This window comes from Sciurus vulgaris (genome assembly GCF_902686455.1).
Source record: "Sciurus vulgaris genome assembly, chromosome: 8".
NCBI lineage: Eukaryota > Metazoa > Chordata > Mammalia > Rodentia > Sciuridae > Sciurus > Sciurus vulgaris.
In genome coordinates, this window is record NC_136468.1 from 100,907,739 (window position 1) to 100,920,806 (window position 13,068).

General features: G+C 36.2%; 1 protein-coding gene across 1 annotated transcript in view; it reads left to right on the top strand.

Moving 5' to 3' along the window:
* SUGCT (succinyl-CoA:glutarate-CoA transferase) overlaps positions 1-13,068 on the top strand; it is a 755,391-nt gene that overhangs the window by 464,960 nt on the left and 277,363 nt on the right.

Sequence of the window (13,068 nt, forward strand, 5' to 3'; positions counted from 1 at the left end):
TCAATCCCCAGTACAAAAAAAGTTCTTTCTGAAACTTACGGAAAGTGAAAATCTATTTCAGCGATAGCTGGAGAAACTGCTTTACAGAAAATTTGTTCCTCAGCTACCAGAGGTTGCCTGCTTCACTAGGACAGAGCTTCCAAATCCACATGGGTCTAGGGAGTGGCCATTGCCACTCTCTACATTCTTTGAACATGAGGCACGACTTGTGTAGATTTCTGGCTGGAAGACGACATTGTAGAGATGTTATGACTCTTTAGAAATCCAGGGCATATTTTCAGGTAGAGACTATGGAAATGTTTTGCATGTGTTTGTGGAGATTTTATTTAATTTGCATTTTATGAAAGGAAAATGTCTTCCTTTAGTAGAAAGAAATAACTTCCTCAGTGTGGAAGAACACCAGCAGAGGATAAGAGAGCAGCCTATGTCTGAAGGACATAAGTTTGAATCCTGGCTTTGCTATTCAGTAGCTGTGTGACCTTGGGAAAGTGAATTTTCCTCATCGAACCTTTGTTTTCTCATCTGAAAAGCATAAATAATAACACCTACTTTGAAGGGTCATTTCAAAGATTGTAGATAATATAATGGCCCAAGACAACTTTTGAAAATCAGGTCCTTAGTTTATGTGAGCAATGGAACTTTGAATCATGAGAGACTTCATTTCAGGACATACCTCCTGCCAAAGACCTATAAGCCCGTTACCTGAAATACTAAATAAGGGCAAAAAGATTGTGGGGGCAGTCATTCTAGATCTCAAGGAGATGCAGTCTAAATATAAAATATAAGGACTTCCTAAAGACACTTCAGCCCCTCCCCCTCCTCTAGTGATTGCCGAACCTTTGGCAGGGCACTGCTCACCCCATCAGTCATGTGTGAAATGTCATCTTTATGCTCAGTATCTCTTCCCACGTGTCTTTGAGTTATATCTGCTCATTTTATCCACCAAACTTGCTTTTATTATCTCCAGCTTTGTGGAGCCAGCACATCTCTGCAGGAACAAGCTGGATCTGATTCTGCTTCTCACATCCCTGACAGAACTGTCAGCTTCCTTTCCATCAAGCAATCTTGGTAGCTCCTAAGGGTGTCAGAACTCAATGTTTCCCACTCCAGGTTGAATTGGCACAGCTGGGGCAGAGAAGAACTGTCTTTAGACTTGTGAAGTGAGCAACTTGGACTGAGAAATCATTGAGAAGATACAAATAGGGGTTTGAATTTCTACTGTAAAATCTCAATTATCTGCATGTGGAATGATCATAAAAAGTAACTTTGAATTTAATTTATTAATAATTCAGAGTTACAAGAAACAGTCAGACCCTTCAGTCCTTTTGATCTGCAATGTGTTTTGAATATAATCATGTTTCATTAAAAAGCCTTTAGTCTTATTCAACCTCCACTCCTGACTTAAATGATTAGGTAGCTATTTTTTTCATTGAGTTAACTGGGAAAATTGATAGGGAAAAATTAATGAAATTATGCTCAAAATATGAAGTAATGGCATCCACAGTTGATATAGCTTGCTATTATAAAAATGAAGCTGCATAGCTACATTATTATAAAACCTTGTTTTCATTGCAAGAAAAATGTGGGTTTCATGAGAAATTATGATGTTAAGGTAGTAACTCAGTGGTGATTATGTTACATTCCAGAATATAATAATTTTTCTACATATCTGAAGTTGCTACTGCTTATATTCTTGAATAGAGTTATTATAAACATTTTTTTTAGTGGCCATATTCTATGTATTCCATTCCTTGATGTTTATGGCTAGGATATTCTAAAGTTGGTTTGTTCTGAAGGACACAGTGTTAACAATATAGAATTATAGATATTTATCTTTTCATCTATTTATTCAACAAATATTTTCCGAGTGCCCATGCAGCACCAGTTAATGCATAAACTGAGTCTTAAAGGAGGAGGACTCAGCCACATGAAGAGTAGGGAGAGGAGTTCCAAGCAGGGAGAACAGTGTGAGCTGTCCCTGAGGTGTTAAGGCACTTGGCAAGTTTTACAGAACTGAACAGTGTGATTAGATCTTAGTGAGGAAGAAAGAGAATGGAACAAAAAGTGACTGAGAAAGATAGACTGGAATGCAGTTAATCCACCAGGGGCTATTCATGTACACAGAGGTGTTGCCCTTAAATTAAATGTCACCAGACTGCTATCCATTTTGTGACATGTGTATTCGTTTTGTGATGTTTCTCTGTCTTTTCCTCCAGTTTCTTCCTTTACTGTTGATAATTCTTTGATTTTTCAGCAATTACCACTTCTGATTCTAGTAATGTTATCATTTTTTTCCCTAATTTGCTTCCTGTTTGGTGGGAGAGTCAGACAATCAATTCATTAGAATTATGTCTGAAGTAAGAGTAAGAAAGTTGTGAGTGTGAGATAGAGACACTCTATTGGACAAAAGCAATATACATTTACAAGTATACCACTTTCCTTCTGGATCTCAGTTTCCTCATCTGTAATACCAGTCCAATGATCAAAATACCACATTAGTGCCCTTTCAATTTGTAATTTGACTTGCCCAGTTTTATAAATAAAATATTTGTAAAATATAATTGCATATTACCATACACTAAGAGGTAATCGTGCTCTCTCAATTATCTGCAAAAGTTAGCTACTTTTTAGAATAGCAGCACCCCCTAGTACATTAATACTGATGCTGAGAAAAAAAATATTAAAATGTTGAAAATCACTGTCTAAATGAAGTAAAATATTATTTATAAACCATTTGTTCTATTATATTTTTCCTTATCTGAATACAAAATGTGTTATGAGAAAATGTGAACTTGGTACAAATTAGAGCTTTGAGTTCTATGTCTGATGATTTCTGCATTTGGAAAATGCACATAATTATACTGCTGTTCCAGAATTCTAGACTCTAAACTCCTTGTATACAGGAATATAGAGTTGTGCTTGGATCACAGCTACTGAATCTGAGGGGGTCATGCTGTCACTGCTATATTCAAATCAATGGCATCGGTTGCTACAGTAATTTGAATAAAATAGACATTCAAGAAAAATCTAATTGAAGAATGCATAAATGAATAAAATCCATTGGCTGGAATCTGACTTAAATCTTTGCTAAATGCATCAAATGTCACCAACCAGCTACTCTTTTGTCTTCAGAAAGCCTTTGCCAGGCACCAGTTACTTAAAAATAAATCATATATATGTGGTATTCTAAAATTTTCTGGGATTATGGAGGAATGTGTAAGATGACGTTCGTGTGTGTCTCAGGAGAAAAGGGTTAGTAAGCAACATTCACAGAAATGAAATAACTTCAGACAGTGGTCAACCTTGGCAAAGCATTTGCATAGTAGCCATCAAGTGACTTCTTGCCTTTGCTTTTGGGATCAGAAGTTGTCTGCTTACCTCCAAACCTCACTCTTCAATAATTGCAGGGGAGGGATGAGGAAGGCACGGTGCTGGATGAACACTAACAGCTGTCCAGAATGCAGCATCTTGTCTCCTTCAGGTCCAGATCTGCTTACCATTACACGGTGGTCAGGATGTGGTCAGTGTTTGCTGGAAGGTGCATGAAAACTGGCTCTCTAGGTCGAACTCTCCCCAAAATTTGCACCTCGCATGCAAATTTTAGCATAGAAAAGTGCCACTAAAAATTTGGGGAAATGGTGGGAAAGAAATTTACTGGTTAAGCAGCAAAGAAAATATTTCTTTTGCTTCCTCAAAGGGGAAAAAAAAATCCAAAGGTCTAAATTTGAAGAGAGATAAATTCATTCCTAGAAATATTTGTCCTAGAAATATTTGGGGTTCACTGGCTCTCAGCACACGGGGGTCATTCATTAGTGGTCAGATGACTCCAAAGAGCTCTGTGTGAGTCAAGGAAACAAAGATGAGCTGGGACTGATGCCTCATGAGGGGGCTACGGGATTCTGGTGATACAACAATCCTTGAAGAGCCTGAGGAAGTGGGACAATTATTTATTGTATTACTCTGGGCCTAACCTTAATGGAGATTATCTTTTAAAGAGCAATGGTGGAAAAAAGCATTGGGGGAAAAACCTTAACACCTCTGATAGAAATTTATGATTTTAATCTCATCACATTACTGTGGTGTTTAAAGCATTAACCTTTCTGTAAGAATAAGCAGCTAAACTGATGATGTGTGAGGTCCCTGCTGGCTTTAGATTTTGGTGATGCTGTGATTACTGAACAATGAAGGCAGAGCACCTCTGAGAAAGTCCTGACATATCTCCATATTTCCAAATCAAACTGGTGTCATTAGTAGCATCCCATTGTGGCAACAAAGTTCTGTGGAACAGGAGCAAACAGGGTACAATTGGTATGGGCAGGTGACGCTGTCCAGCAGAGTCAATTTGGCGCGGGAGACAAACGAGTTGCGAGGCTCTTGAATTCCAAACGGTTTATTGTTGATTCAGGAAACCTGGGAACACCGGCGCTGGAGGAGAGCTGGCTTATATCCCCTCCAGGAGGTGAAGGGTAGGGCTGACGCCAATCATGGGAAGATTAGGCGAGGAGCTAGCTGTCCAATCACGGTAAAGATAAAAAAAAAACGAGCAGGCAGGATCAGGAGCACTCGGGAACACCTGTGCACACGTTGTGTGCCTGGACTTAATTGAATAAGGCCAATGATAAATCACCTGGGTGTGCTTATGTTAATCAACCTCCTCACCACCGATGTGATCAAAACAACCTCTGGCTGGCTGCCAGGCGCCATCTTGGCATAGTCCGCATGGCCGTAACCCCCAACAGGCAGGTATTCATCTTGAAAACATGTGACCTCTGGATTGCTTGGAGGGAGGGCTGAGAAACACTCACTGAGGACAGTTGCAGTAAAAGAAATGCCTCCCAGGGCAATGTGTGAACACTAATGTTCACTTTTTGTTTCAGCTTGAGCCCTGACCCCTCAAAACTGCTTGCTCAGTCTTTCTTAATACCAGAGCAACTTAAAAACAAATCCCATCTTTTACCCAAACTGCATAAGGCAGCTCCTTTGGGCCCCTGGCTTTGACAGGATTCATTCTGAAATGGTCCTGTGTCATACGACCAATGCAGCAAATTTGTTACTTTTATAACAAAAGAATCAGACAGGATTTTCCAGAGTCCAGCTGTGTATCTTTAGATTGTCGTCATGTTACTCAAAACAGAACAACTGTTTGAATCAAAGCCAAAGATGTCCTTGAATCATTTGGTATCAGGGCACTAATGAGCTCTGCAGACATTTCAAATTCCTTTTCCTTCCCCTGTCTCCCTCCCCATCCACCTTTACCAGGTGTGACTTAATCCAGTCTATTTTTCCCCTAAGTAATAAACTGTAACACACACACATGATTTTTATGTTAATTTTTTTGTATTGTGAAGTGAATTTTCAAAACTGATTGTTTTGATAAGCACCAGATACTTTACTGATTTGTTTTATTAATAGATATTTAAGTGGAGCTTCAATTTTCATTGTGTCCTAGAGTCTTTAAAGATGACAGATACTGTAATGATCTACCAAGTCAACTCAGAGTGTTTGGAGATGAGAAAGAAGACTAAGGCTGAGTTTTCAGAGATTTGCCCAAGATCCCCTGGGTAGTGTCTGGTCCAGCTGCCCTTGAACCAGTTATGATGCTCTTTTCTTTGGCACATACAATTTGAGAGCCAAATTTATGCCCCCTCCCATTTTATTCCATTTAACAATATTTCAATATGGGCTAATTTTATTCACCTATGAGGTTTCTTTTTCTTGTTCAATTTATGAAATTCTGTTGTTTTGGAATTGTATTTTATATGAAAAATATAATTTCTCTCTGGTTTGTTCACTCCTCCTCTGACCACATCTGTGTGATGAACTCCCACTTGTCACTAAGGCCCAGTCCTCTGTGGGTCTCTGTGCAAAGCAAAATCTCCCCTGGATACTCACTCACCTCCCCTCACCCTTGGCAGCTGGTTCTTCTCCTGTATCCTAGCAACTCTTTGTTTACATGACCATGAGCACTTTTACATTGAATTATATTTTTTAGTTTATTCATTCATTTATCTCTTTTTTATGCCCAGATCTAAAATGTAGTAAATAAATTATTTATAGAAAACTTCCAAATGTCTTTAAAACCCTTGTGACCTTTATTTCTAATTCTGTTGGTGAATATGTAAGTCACTGCCTGTTGTTCAATATTTCAATAAATTATTTGTGAATCATTTTTCTATTTTCAATTAACTGACTTTGTTGAGTACCTGGTTTTACAAATAACCATAGGAGATGCTCCCACTGACATTAACCCATTAAGTCATCATAACAAGATTACATTTTGATATACACCCCTAAAGAGTGGTGTTTTTTATTTAATTGGACTCAAATTGCAAACTCACTCTCACCTGCACCTCAAATACTGGTTCAGTTCTAATTATTTTTAGCTGTCTATGCTACATGCACATTTCAAGGCTAATCTACAGTTTAGGCCAAGTTTATAGACCTTTCTGGTTCTCTCTTTTGGTATTTCTCTGCTTCCCATTTCAATAGCCGTAGTTAACTTGTTTTCTGTTCTTTGGTTCTTTAGGCCGGTAAGATTGTAAGTTTTCTATGGGAGGTTTATATTCCATTCATGGATCTGGGCATTTTTAATTAATTTTCATTTCTTGATAAATTTTATTTATTTATTTATTATTTCTACTTTTTAATTTAAAGTTTGTTTGTTTTTTACAGACTGCATTTTGATTCATTGTGCACAAATGGGGTACATCATTTTGTTTCTATGGTTGTACATGATGTAGATTCATACCATTCATGTAATCATACATGTACATAGGGCAATGATGTCTGTCTCATTCCACCATTTTTCATACCTCCCCTCATTTCCTTCTACATAATCTAAAGTTCCTCCATTCTTCTCTCACTCCCCACACCCCCATCTCCATTATATATCATCATCTACTTATCAGGGAAAACATTTGGCCTTCGGTTTTTGGGGATTGGCTTATTTTGCTTAGCATGATATTCTCCAACTCCATCCATTTACCTGAAAATGCCATAACATTATTATTCTTTTGGCTGAATAATTTTCCATTGTGTATACATACCATAGTTTCTTTATCCTTTCATCTGTTGAAGGGCATTTAGGTTGGTTCCACAATCTAGCTATTGTGAATTGAGCTGCTTTAAACATTGATGTGTCTGCATTACTGTAGTATGCTGATTTTAAGTCCTTTGGGTATAAACCAAGGAGTGGAATAACCTGGTCAAAAGGTAGGTCCATTCCAAGTTTTCCGAGGATTCTCCACACTGCTTTCCAGAGTGGCTGCACCAGTTTGCAACTCCACCAACAATGTAAAATTGTGTCTTTTTCCCCACATCCATGCCAACATCTATTATCATTTGTGTTCTTGATAAGAGCCATTCTAATTGAAGTAAGATGAAATCTTAGAGTTGTTTTAATTTGCATTTCTCTAATTACTAGAGATGTTGAACACTTTTTCATATCTTTATTAATTGCCTGTATGTCTTCTTCTGCAAAGTGTCTGTCCAGTTCCTTGGCCCATTTATTGACTGGGTTCTTTGTATTTTTGGTGTGAAGTTTTGTAAATTCTTTATAAATTTTGGAGATAAGTGCTCTATGCTAAGTGTGTGTGGGAAAGATTTTCTTCCATTCTGTAGGCTCTCTTTTCACATTATTGATTGTATTCTTTGCTGAGAAAAAACTTTAGTTTGAGTCCATCCCATTTATTGATTCTTGCTTTAAATTCTTGTGCTTTGGGAGACTTGTTAAGGAAGTCCAATCCTGTCAACATGATGAAGATTTGGGCCTACTTTGTCTTCTATTTGTTGTAGGGTCTCTGGTCTAATTCCTAAATCCTTGATCCATTTTGAGTTGAGTTTTGTGCAGGGTGAGAGATAGAGGTTTAATTTCATTTTACTGCATATGGATTTCCAGTTTTGCCAGCACCATTTGTTGAACAGGCTATCTTTTCTCCATTGTATGTTTTTGGCTCCTTTGTCTAGTATGAGGTGACTGTATTTATGTGGTTTTGTCTCTGTGTATTCTATTCTGTACCATTGATCTACCTGTTTATATTGGTGTCTACCATTGATACATCATGCCATTTTTGTTCCTATTGCTCTGTAGTATAGTTTTAGGTCTGGTTATTGTGATACCTCCTGCTTCGCTTTTCCTACTCAGGATTGTTCTGGCTATTCGAGGTCTCTTATTCTTCCAGATGAAGTTCATGATTGCTTTCTCTATTACTATGAGGAATGTCATTGGAATTTTAATTGGAATTGCATTAACTCTGTGTAGTGCCTTTGGCAGAATGGCCATTTTGACAATATTAATTCTGTCTATACAGAACATGGGAGATGTTTCCATCTTCTAAGGATTTCTTCAATTTCTTTCTTTAGTGTTCTGTAGTTTTCATTGTAGAGGTCTTTCACCTCTTTTGTTAGATTTATTCCCAAGTATTTTATTTTTTTTGAGGCTACTGTGAATGGAGTAGTTTTCCTAATTTCTCTTTCAGAGGATTCAGCATTTATGAAGAGAAATGCATTAGATTTATGCATATTGATTTTATATCCTGCTATTTTGCTGAATTCACTTATTAGTTCTAGAAGTTTTCTAGTGGATTTTTTTTGGATCCTCTAAATACAGAATCATATCATTGGCAATAGTGAGAACTTGAGTTCTTCTTTTCCTATTTGTATCCCTTTATTTCTTTGGTCTGTCAAATTGCTCTGACTAGTGTTTCAAGGACAATATTGAATAGAAGTGGTGAAAGAGGGCATCCCTGCCTTGTTCCAGTTTTTAGAGGGAATGCTTTCAGTTTTCCTCCATTAAGAATGATGTTGGCTGTGGGCTTAGCATAGGTAGCCTTTACAATGTTGAGGTATGTTCCTACTATTCCTATTTTTCTAGTGTTTTAAACATGAAATGGTGCTGTATTTTATCAAACGCTTTCTCAGCATCTATTGAAATAATCATGTGATTCTTAACTTTAAGTCTATTGATGTGATGAATTACATTTATTGATTTCTGGATGTTGAACCAATCTTGCATCCCTGGGATAAACCCCACTTGATCATGGTGCACTATCTTTTTAATATATTTTTGTATGAGATTTGCCAGTATTTTGTTAAGGATTTTTGCATCTATGTTCATCAGGGATATTGGTCTAAAGTTTTCTTTCCTTGAAGTGTCTTTGTCTGGTTTTGGTATCATAGTGATACTAGCCTCATAGAATGAGTTTGTAAGAGTTCCCTCCTTTTCTATTTCCTGGAATACCTTGAGGAGTATTGGTATTAGTTCTTCTTTAAAGGTCTTTTGGAATTTGGCTGAGAATCCATCTGATCCTGGACTTTTCTTGGTTGGTAGGCTTTTGTTGGCTTCTTCTATTTAGTGCTTGAGTTGATCTGTTTAAATTGTGTACATCTTCCTGATTCAGTTTGGGAGGTTCATATGTCTCTAAAAATTTGTCAATGTCTTCAATATTTTCTATCTTATTGGAGTATGTATTTTCAAAGTAACTTCTAATAATGTTATGTATTTCAGTGGTGTCTGTTGTGATCTTTCCTTTTTCATCATGAATTCTAGTAATTTGAGTTTTCTCTCTCCTCTTTGTTAGTGTGGCTAAGGTTTTATCAATTTTGTTTAGCTTTTCAAAGAACCAATTTTTTGTTTTGTCAATTTTTTGAATTGTTTCTCTTGTTTCATTTTCATTGGTTTCAGCTCTGATTTTAATTATTTCCTGTCTTCTACTATTTTTGATGTTGATCTGTTCTTCTTTTTCTAGGGCTTTGAGATGTAATGTTAGGTCATTTAGTTGTTGACTTTTTATTTTTTTAGTGTACGAGCTCAACGCAATGAACTTTCCTTGTAGTACTGCTTTCAAAGTGTCCCAGAGATTTTGGTATGTTGTGTCATTGTTCTCATTACCTCTAAGAATTTTTAAATTTCTTCACTGATGTCTTCTGTTATCATTGCATCATTCAATAGCATATTATTTAGTCTCCAGGTGTAGGAGTGGTTTTGTTTGTTATTTTTTCATTGATTTCTAATTGCATTCCATTATGGTCTGATAGGATACAAGGTAGAATCTTTATTTTTTTGTATTTACTGATGGCTTATTTGTGGCATAGCATATGGAGAAGGAGCCATGAGCTGCTGAGAATAAAGTATATTCGCTCGATGATGGATAAAATACTCTGTAAATGTCCATTAAGTCTATACATTGATTGTATTATTTAGTTCAATAGTTTCTTTTTCAGTTTTTGTTTGGAGGATCTATCCAGTGGTGAGAGCAGTGTGTTAAAGTCCCCTAGTATTATTATATTTTGGTCTGTTTGATTCTTAAAATTGAGAAGGGTTTGTTTGATGTACATTGATGCTTCATTGTTTGAGGCATAAATATTTATGATTGTTATGTCTTGCTGATTTATGCTTCCTTAAGCAGTATGAAATGTCATTCTTTATTCCTTCTGACTAACTTAGGTTTGAAGTCCACTTTATCTGATATAAGAATGGAGACCCCTGCTTTTTTACTGGGTCCATGTGCATGGTATGTTTTTCCCCATCCTTTCACCTTTAGTCTGTGGATGTCCTTTTCTATGTGATGAGTCTGTTGAAGGTAGCATATTGTTGGGTCTGTATTTTTAATACAATCTTCCAGTCTATGTCTTTTGATTATTGAGTTTAGGCCATTAACATTCAGGGTTAATATTGTGATAAGATTTGTATTCCTGGTCATTTTGACTTATTTTTGGTTTTTAACTTGACTTAGTTTCTCCTTTGATTGACTTTTCCTTTAGGGTAGTTCCTTGCTTTGCTGACTTGTATTGTTTTTCATTTCCTCCTCAGGAAATATTTTGCTGAGAATGTTCTGTAGTGCAGTCTTTCTATTTGTAAATTCTTTTAACTTTTGTTTATCATGGAAAGATTTTATTTCATCATCAAATCTGAAGGCTAGTTTTGCTGTGTGTAGGATTCTTGGTTGACACCCATGTTCTTTCAGAGATTGAAATATATCATTCCAGGCCCTTCTTGCTTTTAGGGTCTGGGTTGAGAAATCTGCTGATATGCATATGGTTTTCCCTTATAAGTAATCTGACGCTTTTCTCTCGCAGCCTTTAAAATCCCATCTTTATTTTGTATGTGAGGCATTTTCATTATAATGTGCCTTGGTGTGGATCTGTTGTAATTTTGTGCACCTGGTGTTCTGTAAGCCTCCTGTATTTGATTTTCCACTTCATTTTTCAGGTTTGGGAAGTTTTCTGATATTATTTCATTGAACAGGATGTTCATTCCTTTGGTTTGTATCTCTGTGCCTTCCTTGATCCCAATAATTCTTAAATTTGGTCTTTTCATGATGTCCCATAGTTCTTGGAGGTTCTGTTCATGATTTCTTAACATCTTCTCAGTTTGTTCAACTTTATTTTCAAGATTAAATATTTTGTCTTCCATGTCTGAGATTCTGTCTTCCACGAGATCTATTTTGTTGGTTATGCTTTCTATTGAGTTTTTAATTTGGTTTATTGTTTCTTTTAAGTATTTCTGTTTGTTTTGTTTTGTTTTTTTTTTTTTTTTCAGAATCTCTATCTCTTTATTGAAGTGTTCTTTTGCTTCCTGCATTTGTTCTTTTAACTGTTTATTGGAGTGATCATGCATTGCCTGCATTTGCTCTGATCTCATCTTTTGCTTCATGGACATTTTAATTATGCAGATTTTAAACTCTTTTTCTGTCATTTCTACTGCCATGCTGTCATTGGATTTTAACAAAATAGCACCTTGGTTTGTTAGGGATGCTTTCTTCCCCTGTTTTTTCATAATGTTCTGTATATTCCCCTCTAGCAGTGAAGATCTGTGGTACTGAGGTTTCCCCACTGCAGGCTTATTGTGACCCTGCAGTTTTCCAGTACCTCTCCTTTGAAGGGGAGATCAACATTAGCAGCACCCAAAAAAAAAAAAAAAAAAAAAAACAAAAAAACAAAAAAACACAGCCCTGAACCATAGTCCCTATAAAGACTTTAACATTGCTGTAATAAACAGGAAGGATTTGATTATTATTTTTAGTATTTCTAGTGGTGAATGAAGAGGTTGGGGTGGTGTGTAGGATGTGAGTAAATCGAGGTACCTGTCAAAGGGCCTCCAGTCTCCTGTAGATGTCTCAGGAACGGAGTCGACCTTCCAATGATGGTGACCATGACCTCAGAAATAATTCAAAATGCCTCCCCAAGCCTCCAAAGAAGCTGGGGTGCCCCAGCAAGGGTGGGCTAGGTGTCCAGCATCCATCGGTGGTGGGGGTTGGGCAGGTGTGGTGTCCGGCATCTTTTTTGTTTTGAATATTTAGTTGTATTATGGTTTGGAATATCCTGATTCATGATTGGTTTTTTTTTTTTTTTTTTTTTGTGTGTGTGTGTGTGTATGTAATATTTATAAGTCATGCCTTTATCATTGTAACTTTCTTTTAGTGTTTTTCTTCAAATATCACCTCATTTTATATTGCTATTACACTTCTATTTTTTTAATTTGTATTTTCCCATTTTTTTATATTAAATCTTCATTGGTTTGTTTTAGTTTTTAAAAATTGAATCTGTCAATCTCTTTTAAGTGGGAGACTCGTGGCTATTCATATTTATTTGACCAATGGTATACTTACTAGCTGTTTTTTTTCCATTTCAAACTTTTTTTTCCACTTCAAACTTTTTTTTTTCCATATCACTTTACATTTCATATTTGTTTCTTTCTTTTCCCTTCTTGAAACTTTTTTGCTAATTTCCTAAAGTTATAATTTATTTACTTTAATGCCCTTGCTGTTTTCAGTTTATGATTATCTTTCTTTTCTTTCCAGTACTGATAATCTTACATGTATTTCTCTACAATCACATGTAATCAAAGTACCAAAGCTTCTACCAACACTCTCTATTCTTCTAGGAAAATAAATGGAATCTATAGAAAACTTACTGATTATTCCTCTGTTCCAATATCCTTACCCCAAACTCCTAGGTCATGCTGAATTTGTAAAATATTTTGAGTTCTAGGAATTATTAAAATTTGTCTTATGATATATGTTTTATCTAAGGAATCCTAACTTAACGTATATTTTATACATTATTAAA